The following is a 12,065-nucleotide window of genomic DNA, read 5'->3' as shown; positions in this document are numbered from 1 at the left end:
ATGAAAATGCAAAGTCAAGGAATAACTTATTTTTGTGTGTTATGTTAAGAATTTTAATACAATCTGTCAAAATTGGAAAATCTAACTACAGATGATGTTCCTTCCATGCTAAGGGTTACCGCCTTATTTGTCGGGAAATCTACATCTAAGGTACTAACTTTTCATTTACTTGCTGCCTCAAATGAAGTAAATACTCACTTTGAGTTAAAGAATTAGAGACAGAATATAGCATGAATGTGGGTTAATTAACACCATGGCCTGGATACCCTCAAGTCGCTGGATCTTGAGACAAAGTTTCAATGCCCTTGTCAATGACTTGGATGCACATGAGTATGCTCTTCACAGAGGGTAGATGTGGATTAGAAATGAACTGACTTGTTAGATCATTCAAGGAAAATACCCCACCTCACCTCACACAGAAGAAACAAAGACTTGGCCTCCGCTTTGCCAAACATTCCTACCTACTCTGAAAATATTCTATAAGACAGCCTATAGATAGATACTCAGTTATGATTTAACACTGTCAGATATGATGGAAATCAGCCTCGGCTCACTTTCTTTCATTGCAATCAGCTTCCAAAAATGAAACCATGTCAGCATGAACTGCATTCCCTAATAGTGGCATTAAAGGCTAAGTTCAAAAACAGGTTCGTAATAATAACTAATACAATGTGCTTGTCATGCACTGGGCATTGTTCTAAGAGCCTTGCATGTATTTGATAATATAATCTTCCCTCTGATACAGGTGCTATAATTGTTATCCCTTTATTGATGATGCACTGAGGCCCCAAAAGTTTGAAAAATTAGCCCCAGGTCATAGTTCCTGAGTGTTAGAGCTAGGATAGAATTCACACAGTCTGGCTGCAGAATCAGTGCTCTTAACCTGTGAACCATAGAGTGTACACAGCCTACTGTATGCCAGCCTCTCATTTTGAGAGAAGTAACCAATAATGCTCACTTCATCTTTATCAGAAGAAGGCTGAATGAAGAGCTACACGTGGAAGTTTCTGAGCTCAGAGCATACAGTGACACATGTTTACATCATTCCATGAGAATTGTGTGGATATCCGGGGTGTGACTGCACTAAATAGAAAAATCATCAGACAAAGATTATGTTAGGTTAGGAATTTCCTAAATTTGTGAGCAGCTGTTTTCTCTTATGAAATATGAAACCGTACGAAAAGAAATATTACTCTCAGTTAAAGGCTTCAAAGGTTGAATCCTGTTCTGCACATTACAATGGAAACATCAAATTTGGTATTGCTATCTTACTACAAAATGTGTCCTATTTGTCAGGCTGAAATCAGCATCCCCAAGTGAGAAAAATTTGTAAAATAAAGTTGTTCTGATTTCTCAATGTATATTTTTTCTACTTGAAATTTAAAATGTAATCTTTAGTATAACAAATGTTTACATTGCTCGTTTAAACCAAAATTCAATATAATAAAAAATTTGTACTGCCTTCCTCACAATTTATTTTCTTTCATCCATTTTCATTAGGTGAAAACGCTGTATGCGTTTGAACTGTGACCCCAGTTATAGATCAACGTGGGTTTATTGATTAACTGGCAATCTTACTAAACTCTCCATAGTTCTATTTTTTTTCAATAAGTTTTTGGGGATTCCAGAGGAAATATGGTAAGAGCTAACAAATACAATATTACTTCTTTCCTTCTAATATTTATAATCCCGATTTCATTTACAACTTATTTTAATACTAGTATTTCCAGGTCAGTGTTCAATAACAGTATAATAAAAGATGATGGTAATGGATGTCCTGTCATTCCCAGGTATTCTGTTTACACAGTGGGATGTACAGATCTCATGTGTACAGGTCAACGATTTTGACAAATATATATGTCCCATGTGAACCACATTTCAATCAAGATATAGGACATCAAGAGCATTTTATGTTCTTCTGCGGCCTGTCCCATTCAACTGGAGGAAATTGGCAAGTCCTATCTCTGTAGGGTACCCCACATGGGTAGGGAAGTATCAACTTCATAAAAGCTCTGCAGAGATGAGGAAACTAGATGAGGCAACGAGTCCAGGCCTTTGACATCCGGCCCTTCCCGTTCCCCTCCCAAATCTTAGAGCTGGTGGATTTCTGTTTCTTTGGATGAATTTGTAGATGGCTTTGCGGTCCAAGAGTTGACTGGTGGAGTAGCAGCGAAGAGATGAACAGTGGAGCTCTTAGGTTCATCCCCTTGCCTCCCCTAAACTGTTTAGTAGGATGAGAACTGGAGTGTGTGTTTTGACCTTTCTTGTATGCACGTTACAGGATAAGGTAGCTGCTATTCCCAGGGAGACTTAAAGTCGCAGGCCAAAAGGACACATGAGAGAAGAACATAACTATTTAAAAAAATATCAACGAGTACAAAGAAAACATACTGCAAAAAGAAGAATCTTTAGATCAGATGAATAGTGAATTGAAAGGAAGCACAGCAATACCTCCAGGGCATCTGGGAAGGGGGATATTATTAATCTGAAGCAGGAAGAAGTCATTAAAAAGAACCAGATGAAATGTAAAATATAAAAAATATAGGAGTTGAAATAACACGATTCAATTCAATCCCGGTCAAAATTCTGGTTTGGCGGTTTTATAACGAACCTGATTTGTTCTAAATGTCTGTTGAAGGATAAGGTCTATGAATAACTAACTTAACTTTGAGAAGGAATTTGCTCTCCTTTCAATGAATGCCTACCACTAGGCCACAGTAATGGCAACAGTATAGGATTGGCCTGAAAACAAATAGAATAGAACTGGGAATTTAGATCCATGCATTAATGGAAATTAATGCATAATGAAGATGAAAATTATTTCAAGGAGCAAGGACGGGGGCCAGTAGCCCAAGAAAAATAAAACTGGATCCTTACCTAAAATGGTATGCAAGTGTAGGCTCCAGATAGGTGACAGGCCTATAAGTAAAAGATAAAGCTAAAATGTTAATAGAAGTTGTTATAAGAAAATATCTTCATGATCTAGGGGAAAAAAAGAGTTTTCCTTTCATACCATGAATTGCACTTTACTTAAACTTATCATCAGTAGCCACAATTTAGGGATAGGATCAAGTTTTTTTTTTTTTTTTTCTTTTTCTTTCATTGTGTATGCTTCTGCTGAATGGAATTCTATGTGCTTTCCTGATTGTCGTGACTAGGACTTCCAGTACTGTGTTGAATAAAAGTTTTGAGAGTGACATCTTTGTTCTGTTCCTGATCTTAAGGGATATGTCTCAGTTTTTCACCTGCCTATTCACATTCTTAATGACATCTTTTAATAAACAAAAGTTCATGATTACACTAAAGTCAGAACGATTGTCTTTCCTTTTATGTTTAGTTTTTGTGGGATTCTGTTTATGATATCTTTGTTACTCCCAAAGTCATGAAGATGCTATTCTACATTTTCTTTGAGAAGATCTCGATCTACGAGCCACCACGAATTAAGTTTTTAGTATGGTGTGAGGTAGGGAATTAAGGATCATTGTCTTTCTTTTTTTTATGTCTGATCTTATTTATCTGTTACTCTTAGAAAATCTCATTTTTGACTGGACTCAGACTTAAAGGCAGAAGCTTTCAGAGAGGACAGCCTCTATCTCCTGGCAATCTTCTCGTTGCATGTTATTTTGACCTCTTTCATTCTCTTGGCCAAAATTTTAGCATATTCTGAAGCCTCTTCCTTATTTTCGTTAGTACACTGTTTCTTCAGAGCCACACCCCAATGTTTGTGTTGCAGGATACGTGCAGTAACCAGATGTTGAATCTTGGGGACTTTGGTTCTAGGTTTCTTACCATCTTTGTTTAGGGGCTTTCTCACAACGTACTGCTGGACATCATCTTCTCTAGAGAGATCGAAAAGTTTGCACAGATTCTCCTAGCTCTTTTGGGTCCCAGGTGATGAGGCACAGTAGTATCAATGAGTCCAGGAATTTCCTTCTCTTCTTCTTTTTTTTTTTACAATGACCAAGTTGAGAACACTGAGATTGGCATGCAAAATGCAACTCTGAGCAGATTTACGCTTTCTTTCTCCAGTCCTCCTTGGTCGGTAGCAGGAATGTCCCTTACTCAGCAGCAGGCAGACACTTCCATGGTCAACACCCCCTGCTTCATGAGGAAGCCTTGTTTGTCATTGCCACCACTGATTGAGTCCATGTAACCTTTCCACTCTTTACCCACAGCATCGGCAGCAACTTCTGTGGCCATACACTTCCCATAAAAGGTGAAAAGTTTGCATTTATTGTCCATTTCAATGAGTTTCTGGCAGCCAGTAGCTGGGAAAGAGATTCCAGCTTCATCCTAAAGCAGCCTACTGCCTCTGAAGCACCATTGAAAGAACAGGATCATTTTCTTCTTTATGTGGACCTACAGTTTCTCCAGCACTAATTTTTGAGAACAGAGTCCTTTTCCTAGAGAATTGTGGTGGTGCCTTTATTATAAATCAAAAGATAGTGTATGTGTGAGTCTATTTCTGGACTAATTTATTCTGTTCCATTGGCATTTTTGTCTATCTTTGTGCTAATATCATTTTATCTCAATTACTGTAGGTTTACAGTAAATCTTGCAATCTGGTAGTGAAAATCTCCCAACATTTTTCCTTCAAGATTGCCTTGACTCTGCTAGAAACTGCATTTCTCTATTATTTTAGAATTTTAGGGGTGCCTGGGGGGCTCAGTCAGTTGAGCGCCAGCTTCAGCTCAGGTCATGATCTTGCAGTCTGTGAGTTCAAGCCCCACACTGGGCTCTGTGCTAACAGTTCAGAGCCTGGAGCTTGCTTCAGATCCTGTCTCTCTCTCTCTCTCTCTCTCTCTCTCTCTCTCTCTCTCTGTCCCTCTCCCACTCGCGCTCTGTTTCTCTCTCTAAAAAATAAAATAAACATAAAAAATTAAAAAAAAAAAGAATTTTAAGATCAGAAATCTGTCAATGTACAAGAAAAACTTTCTGCTGGGATTTTGATGGTTATGATCTGAATGTATAGGTCAATTTTGGCACAATTGCCTATATTAACACTATTGAGTGTTTCAATCCATGGACATAATAGATCACCATCGTGATTCTCATGATCCCACATCCTGGGCTTTATTCTTTTCTATAATCTCCTTGTTTTGAGTGTGGCTTGGGACCTAGAATTTGCTTCTAACCAAGAGAATATGACACTGGTGACGGGATGTCACTGCAGTGATTACATTATGTTATACAAGAGTCCACCTTGCTATCAAATTTACTATTGTTCTCCTGCTGCACTTGAAGAAGCAAACTACCACCTTCTAAACTTCCTGCAAAGGGGCCACATGGCAAGGACATGCAGGCAGCTTCTAGGAACTGAGCATCTAGCAGACGGCCAATAAAGAAGCTCACACTTCTACAGCCACAAGGAAATGAATTCTGCCAACAAAATGAGTTAGTCTGGGAGTAGATTCTTCTCCACTCAAAATCTCCGGGTGAGCATCCTGTCCATCAGAACCTTGACTGCAACGTGGTAAGATCTGGAGCTGGAGAACCTAGCTAAGTGTGTCTGAACTTCTGATCCACAGAAACTGAAAGAAGAAATGTTTTAAGTAAAAATGTGTGGTAATATTGGACACAAAATAGCTAACTATTACACCATTTGTTTAGGTTTTCTTTACCTTTTCAACACTGGTCTGTAGTGATCAGTGTAGAGGTCTTACATACCTTTCAGTAAATTTGTTTCTGGATATTTTATATTTTTCATACTCTTAGACATGCCATTTATTTTCTAACTGCTTGTTACTATTGTTCATAACATATAGAATTAATATCATTTTCTGCTGATCTTGGATTCAGAAATTCTGAATAAATTCTGAAAATTTCTGAATAAATTCGGAAATTCTGTTAAATTCGCTTATTGATTGTAATAGTCAGTTTGTGACTACTTTGGGTTTTCTATGCAGTCATGTTATCCAAGACCAAAGGCTGTTGTAGTACTTTCCAATTTTCATATATTTTGTTTTTTCTTTATTTATTGAACGGAGTAGAATTTCTAATACAATGTTGAATGTGGGAGGTTATATTGGACATCCTTGTTCCATTCCTGAAATCAAGGAGAAAGTGTTCAATCTTTCACCATTGACTATATCATTATCTTTAACTTTTATATATTTTCTGTATCAAGATTAGGAAATTACTTTTTTTAACGTTTATGTATCTAGTTTTTAAAAGTGAGGGGAAGGGCAGAGAGAGAGAGGGAGACAGAGAATCGCAAGCAGGCTCCACACTGTCAGCACAGACCCTGATGCAGGGCTTGATCAAAGGAACTGTGAGATCACGACCTGAGCAGAAATCACGAGTCAGACACTTAACCCATTGAGCCACACAGGCAACCCTAGAGAGTTATTGTTTGTTCCTAGTTTGCTGAGAGTTTTATGATAATCAATGTTGAATTTTATATACTGCTTGGGCTCCATTTTCCTGTGCCATGGTTTGGAAAATGTACTGGAAGAGAAAGCTGAGTTTAGGTGAAGCTCATCTCATGTGCTCTCATTTCTCGAGGATTATAGTCCTGTGATGGTTGTTGTCCAACCCTTGCGATTAGTTGTTTTATTTTTTACAGCTTCTGCAGTGTTTGATAGCAGTTCACTCAAGATTTCTGGACTAGGCCTTCTTAGAATGCCAGAAGACTAAACAATAGGGAAAATGCGATATATTTTATCTAAAATTTAAGGATTTATACTTTAAAAAAAGGATGCCTAGAGAGTAAGAATGGCGGCAGGGAAGGAAAGGGGCGTGGATACATAAAGGAGTAAAACAAGAGAGGACAGCCAGGTGAGTGTGCCACGAACTCACCCCTCCACATCCACTGTCCGACAACACGTGGAGGGCGATCTCTGCTGCAATGCGGAAAGATGACTGTAAGAGACAAGGTGGCAGTAATAGTGGCCTTTGGCTTCCTTCACAAAGTGGTACCTGAGCGTTAGCAAGGAATGGTTGCCTGTGGTTTGGTTGAATCTTTCCCTACGTCTTCAAATAAGTAAATAAATAAAGACAAGAGAGATGGAGAAAGAAACAGTAGAGGAGACAGAATGCTGGTCAACTCCCAAATCAACATCTTGGAGGTGGAAGAATGATGATACCATTTCCTTTTTCAGACAAAGCCCTGAGGCTTTGCTCCCTGGGATACTTGGTGAAGGAGATACAAAACGTCCCCTCTCTTTGCTTAGGTGGTTTGGTTTCCTTCGGTAAAACCAGGATATTCCATAAGCCTTGTCTTTTTTTTTTTTTTTTTTTTTTTCAATCCTGTGTCGTCTGCCATATAATTGGTGTCAGTTGCTCTCAGGATCTAACATTAGGTCAACTGCCCATGTCAGTTTTCAGTTTCATTTTGTTTTTAACCTTTCCTGTGTCTTTCTGGATGTTTTGGGGAGACATCAAGGGAGAATACACTGGAAGCTGCTTGTCAGTTGCCCTGTTCTAACAGATGCCTCATTGAAATCATTTATTACGTTTTCAAAGGATTAAATTTTTGACATCTTTCCAAACGCTTGAGTCATGTTTCCTTCCAAGCCTCATGGCACAGAATTATGTATAACTTTTTCTTTAAAATTTCTCTGAAATGTAAAGCATAATTAAGCAAACTTTTAAAAACGGGTGGATTTGAGTCACTAAATAATAAATACAAACTATGTAAAAATAGCTCTAGTGAGAGGTATAAAGAAAACTAAATAAGAACATGAGGCTTGAATACAGACTTGTTTAAATAAGTTAGCCTTTTCCCTAAAATCAAAAGATGTTGATGATCTGTATATTAGTGTAAATGATCTGAGTGATACCGTTCTAAAATGTTATTTTAAAATTCATCTGAATTAGCACAATAGAATTTCCTATAGCTTTCTTTTTAAAAAGATGAAATGGGAGAGGAAAAACTTACCCTACCGTATTTGAAATAATCAAAATTTTTATAAAAGTAGCTGGCTCGCCAGATTACAATGGGTCATGGATAGCCTTTAAATATACTTAAGGATTTTGAATATAATTAAAATGCTATTACAAATTAGTGGGGACAGGAAAAAAATGATTCAATTTAAAAATAGACAATCACTATGAATAGACACTTCCTAGAAGACGAAAACCCAAATAATACATCCAATAGACATGAAAATATTCTCCACCTCCCTCACAGTCAGAGAAATGACAAAGGTAGGTAACAACCAGATATCATTTATAACCATCAGATTGATAACAATCAATAAGTGATAACATGTACAGCTGGAAATGTACATTGTTTCAGCACATTTTTAAAAAGCAATTTATTGAAATCACTTGAAGTTGAAAATAGACATACTCTTGATTCAGATTTGACTGCTGGAAATATATCCCATAGAAATGCAAGCATAAGTATTGAAAAGAATAGGAGACAAATATGCTGATTACAGATCTGTTTATAATGACAAAAATCTTGCAAATAGTGTGAACTAATAAAGGGAAGGGCTGAATAAACTTTGGAATGCCACTAAAACAGAATGTTATACAACCAACCAAAGAATAAGTTAGAGCTTCGTTAGTTTGCTGGAAGGAGCTGGATGGGGGTGGGAATGGGCAGATAATTCTCTCTCCAAACGGAGAGGCACTGAAAAGTTGCAAATAGAAAAAGTATAACAAAAAGGGATGGGAATCTATTCCATAATAAACTGTTTATATATTTACCATGCCTTGAGATTGGGGTGGTAACTTAGAACAAGGGAGAAAACAAAGAAGAAATGATTTCAATTTCAATACATTGATTAATCTTAACTCAAAACAGGGTTTGGGTGGGAAACTACAGCAGGAACTGACTCACTTGGTGTTGTAAGCATGTTCATTTCTGTGGGGCCAGAGTTAGATCTGGCTGGGAATCTGCTGCTCAAGCAAGTGGTGGGGGGAGAGGGTGTGTAGGGAGAAGCACAGGTGTGAAATGCAGGGAAATCAACGTGTTGATATTTTGCATTTTCTTTACATAGCTTCGAGCTGAGTCTGGTCTTGAAAATTTCACAAGCCTACAGAGCACTGGGGATCAGATATCTTTACAACATAGAGATGCTTTGGGGGCACCTGGGTGGCTCAGCGTGTTGAGGATCTGACTTCAGCTCAGGTCATGATCGAGGGTTCATGAATTCCACCCCCCCCCACCTTGGGCTCAATGAGCGTAGAGCCCACTTAGAACACTTTGTCTCCCCACCCCCCCACCCCTCCCCTGCTCAGTTCTCTCAAAAATAAATAAACATTAAAAAAAAAACAACATAGAGATGCTTTTGTTTTGGGGTCTCAAGAAAGAAAATTCTTAAATGCTTCCCACTCCCACTCCAACCTCACCAGAAAGCCTGAGCCATTGCCACAAAGAGGGTCATTTAATCCATTCAGCTCCCAGCCTCACTGTTGACTGCCATCAGCCACAGCACTTGGACTCAGATACAAACGTGACTAGTAATTAAAATATCTGTCTCAGGGGCACCTGGGTGGGTCAGTTGGTTAAGTGTCTGACTTCAGCTCATGTCACCATCTCACAGTCCATGAGTTCAAGTTCCACGTAGGGCTCTGTGCTGACAGCTCAGAGCCTAGAGCCTGCTTTGGATTCTGTGTCTCCCTCTCTCTCTCCCCCTCCCTTGCTTGAGCTCTGTCTCTCTCTCAAAAATAAATAAAGATTAAAAAAAATGTAAATATCTTTTTCAGGCAAGGGTCTCCATGTCATTGTTGTTGTTGTTACTGTATCTGTGTATTTATTTCAGCAGCAACAGCACCATAAAACAAGGAGCATATGGGTATGTGTGATAGATCAATGTCTTTTACCCTGTGTAAGGAGGTTAACCCTAAGGGATTGGTCTAAAGATAAAATGAAATCGTTCATCTGAAACCATGCAAAGACCAATCAAATAGAAGGTGTTGGTATTAAACATTATTCGTTTCAACCTTAAAGAAATATCAGGTCACTGAGAGGAAAAAGAAAATCAAAGAATGAATCCATGTTTTAAACACCAGATTATTACGAGTTTTGGGAGATTTCCAACTGAACCTATTCACTAAGTATATTTTGGATAAATAATGACCCTTAGTTCAAAGTGAGCAGAAGACACTTAGAAAATACTACACATATGTGAATATTACACTTGTGGAAGTGAACATTTGCTCATTTAATCTGCAGCCCCTGGGCAGGTGTTGCCTTCTTCCCCCTACATTCCAAAGCAAAGGGCTGATCATCTAAACATAATCTTAGGGAAGGGAGGTGGCCAATGACTAATTTTGTGACGCTTAGCTCAACGTCCTTCTGATGTTTGTATAAGTTTGAGGTTGGAAATTCCAGAGTAGATTTCTGTACAGAGAGTCCCTTAAGGATGCTGTGATTTCTGGTCTCTCCATGGAGAGAGGTGCTTCCCTTAACCTCCTGCCTCATGAGAGAAGCTGCAAGAAACCCCTCTGGGGAGAATGCAGGGCTGCCTTCAGCAGCATAGGACAGTCGAGGGCTGTGGTTGGGAAATAACTGAGCCATATCTACCAAAAGCACAAGTTTCTTGTAACTAGATGCAGGCCAACCCTGCAAGGGAAAGAGCCAAGATGGTGCCTGTTTAAAGGGCTGACCCCATCTCTGGAGAGTGATGGGACTTCAAAAGAGAAGGTTGAGTGGGTATGGGCAGTGGAGAGCCTAGAGCCCAAGAGCAGGAGCAGTAGGCCATCACCACATCAGTGACCTGCAGCCCTGAAGAGTACTCGTGGAAGTTGCCATGTGTCATCTCTGAGAGACAAGAGCCGATTTCAACGTGTAGCATGGCCAGAAGCCAACACCAAGATGGTGCCACTGAAATACAGCTGAGACATCTCATAGGATCTTGGGTAGGAGGTGCAGAAGGGCCACAGAGGATTACATTCAGGGGCCAAAGAGCCATAGGTAACCTAGGAGCTCAGGCAAGCCTCTCCCTCTCCCCACTCCCTTGCCCTCTGTTTGTCCCTTGTCCCCTTCCTACCTTCTAAGATACTTTCAAATATACTTGAACCTCTGCTTCGTCTTTTCTTCTCTCCAATTTCCACTGGGAATGGTGCAAAGATTCAAATAGCTCTGGCTTATAGGTTTTCTTACATCTAGAAAGAACCCCAAACTGACAGTACAAATAAGGTGCGAATTCCAAGTCCCGGGGAGAGAGATTTTGATCAGCCCAGACTTTGATTTCTACCCTTAATTCCCTCAACTAGGGTCGGTGCTGTACGGTCGTATTGTACAAGTATGGCGGCCAAGGGCTTACCCATCTGGAAGTAGGAGCATTCTCAGGTCAGTAATCATGGCCTGAGAAGATATCCCAATAGTTGTCTGTCAAGTATAGTCTCAAAACACTGAATACATAAATGCAAACAAAATATAATCCATATATAAAAATACTGAAAAAGGAAACCAAAATTCAAAGAGAGAGAGAAAAAAAGACTACACTTATCAACTGGGTCACTCAATATACATGGTCTGTATTACCCACTGAAAGGCAAAAGCTCTTTGATGAATTTACGGAGAAATAAGAGAAAATCTAACTATGCTGTTTACAGATGTCATTAATGGCTTGAACCATGTTAAGTAGGTGAAACTATGTGATTTCAAATGATATTAACAAAGTCACTTTGGAAGTTTCTAGAGCACCACTCATTATTCTGAATAAGTGGTAAATAAAGGATTAACTATCAATCTTTTTTTGAGGGTGCACATTACTTTTCAGAGAGACATTTTAGTAGAATATCAGCTGGTAAAAAAAGTATTGGTAGAATTAGGTAATCATTTTTCAGCCCCTCATGAGAAATTGCCCTTTGGCGACCATTAAAAACTACATGCTAAAACCCTTAGGTGAAGGTGGGTAGGGAACTCTGTAATGGCTGGATGATGCTGGCCACCTGGAACCCAAGACCCAGCCCTGTCATCTAATGTCACTTACAATAGGACACCTAGGATGTATTCTTATGCAAAAAATTGAACTGGCATCCAATCGAACCTCTTCATCAATTTATCAGCTTAAAGGAAATACAGGGAGTAGAGGAACATACTAAATGACACCACACAGAAGCAACGAACTGAATCTAGAATATAGGAATGGCAACAGGAGAAATGA

The 12,065-nt window shown here is 39.0% G+C and overlaps 1 pseudogene; it reads right to left on the bottom strand.

Moving 5' to 3' along the window:
* Positions 1–3,535: 3,535 nt before the first annotated feature.
* LOC122213143 overlaps positions 3,536–12,065 on the bottom strand; it is a 28,016-nt pseudogene continuing 19,486 nt past the window's right edge.

Source organism: Panthera leo, chromosome A2, assembly GCF_018350215.1.
Source record: "Panthera leo isolate Ple1 chromosome A2, P.leo_Ple1_pat1.1, whole genome shotgun sequence".
Taxonomy (NCBI): Eukaryota; Metazoa; Chordata; class Mammalia; order Carnivora; family Felidae; genus Panthera; species Panthera leo.
The sequence above is the reverse complement of the archived record's forward strand: the minus strand, read 5'-3'. Positions and strand labels throughout refer to the sequence as shown.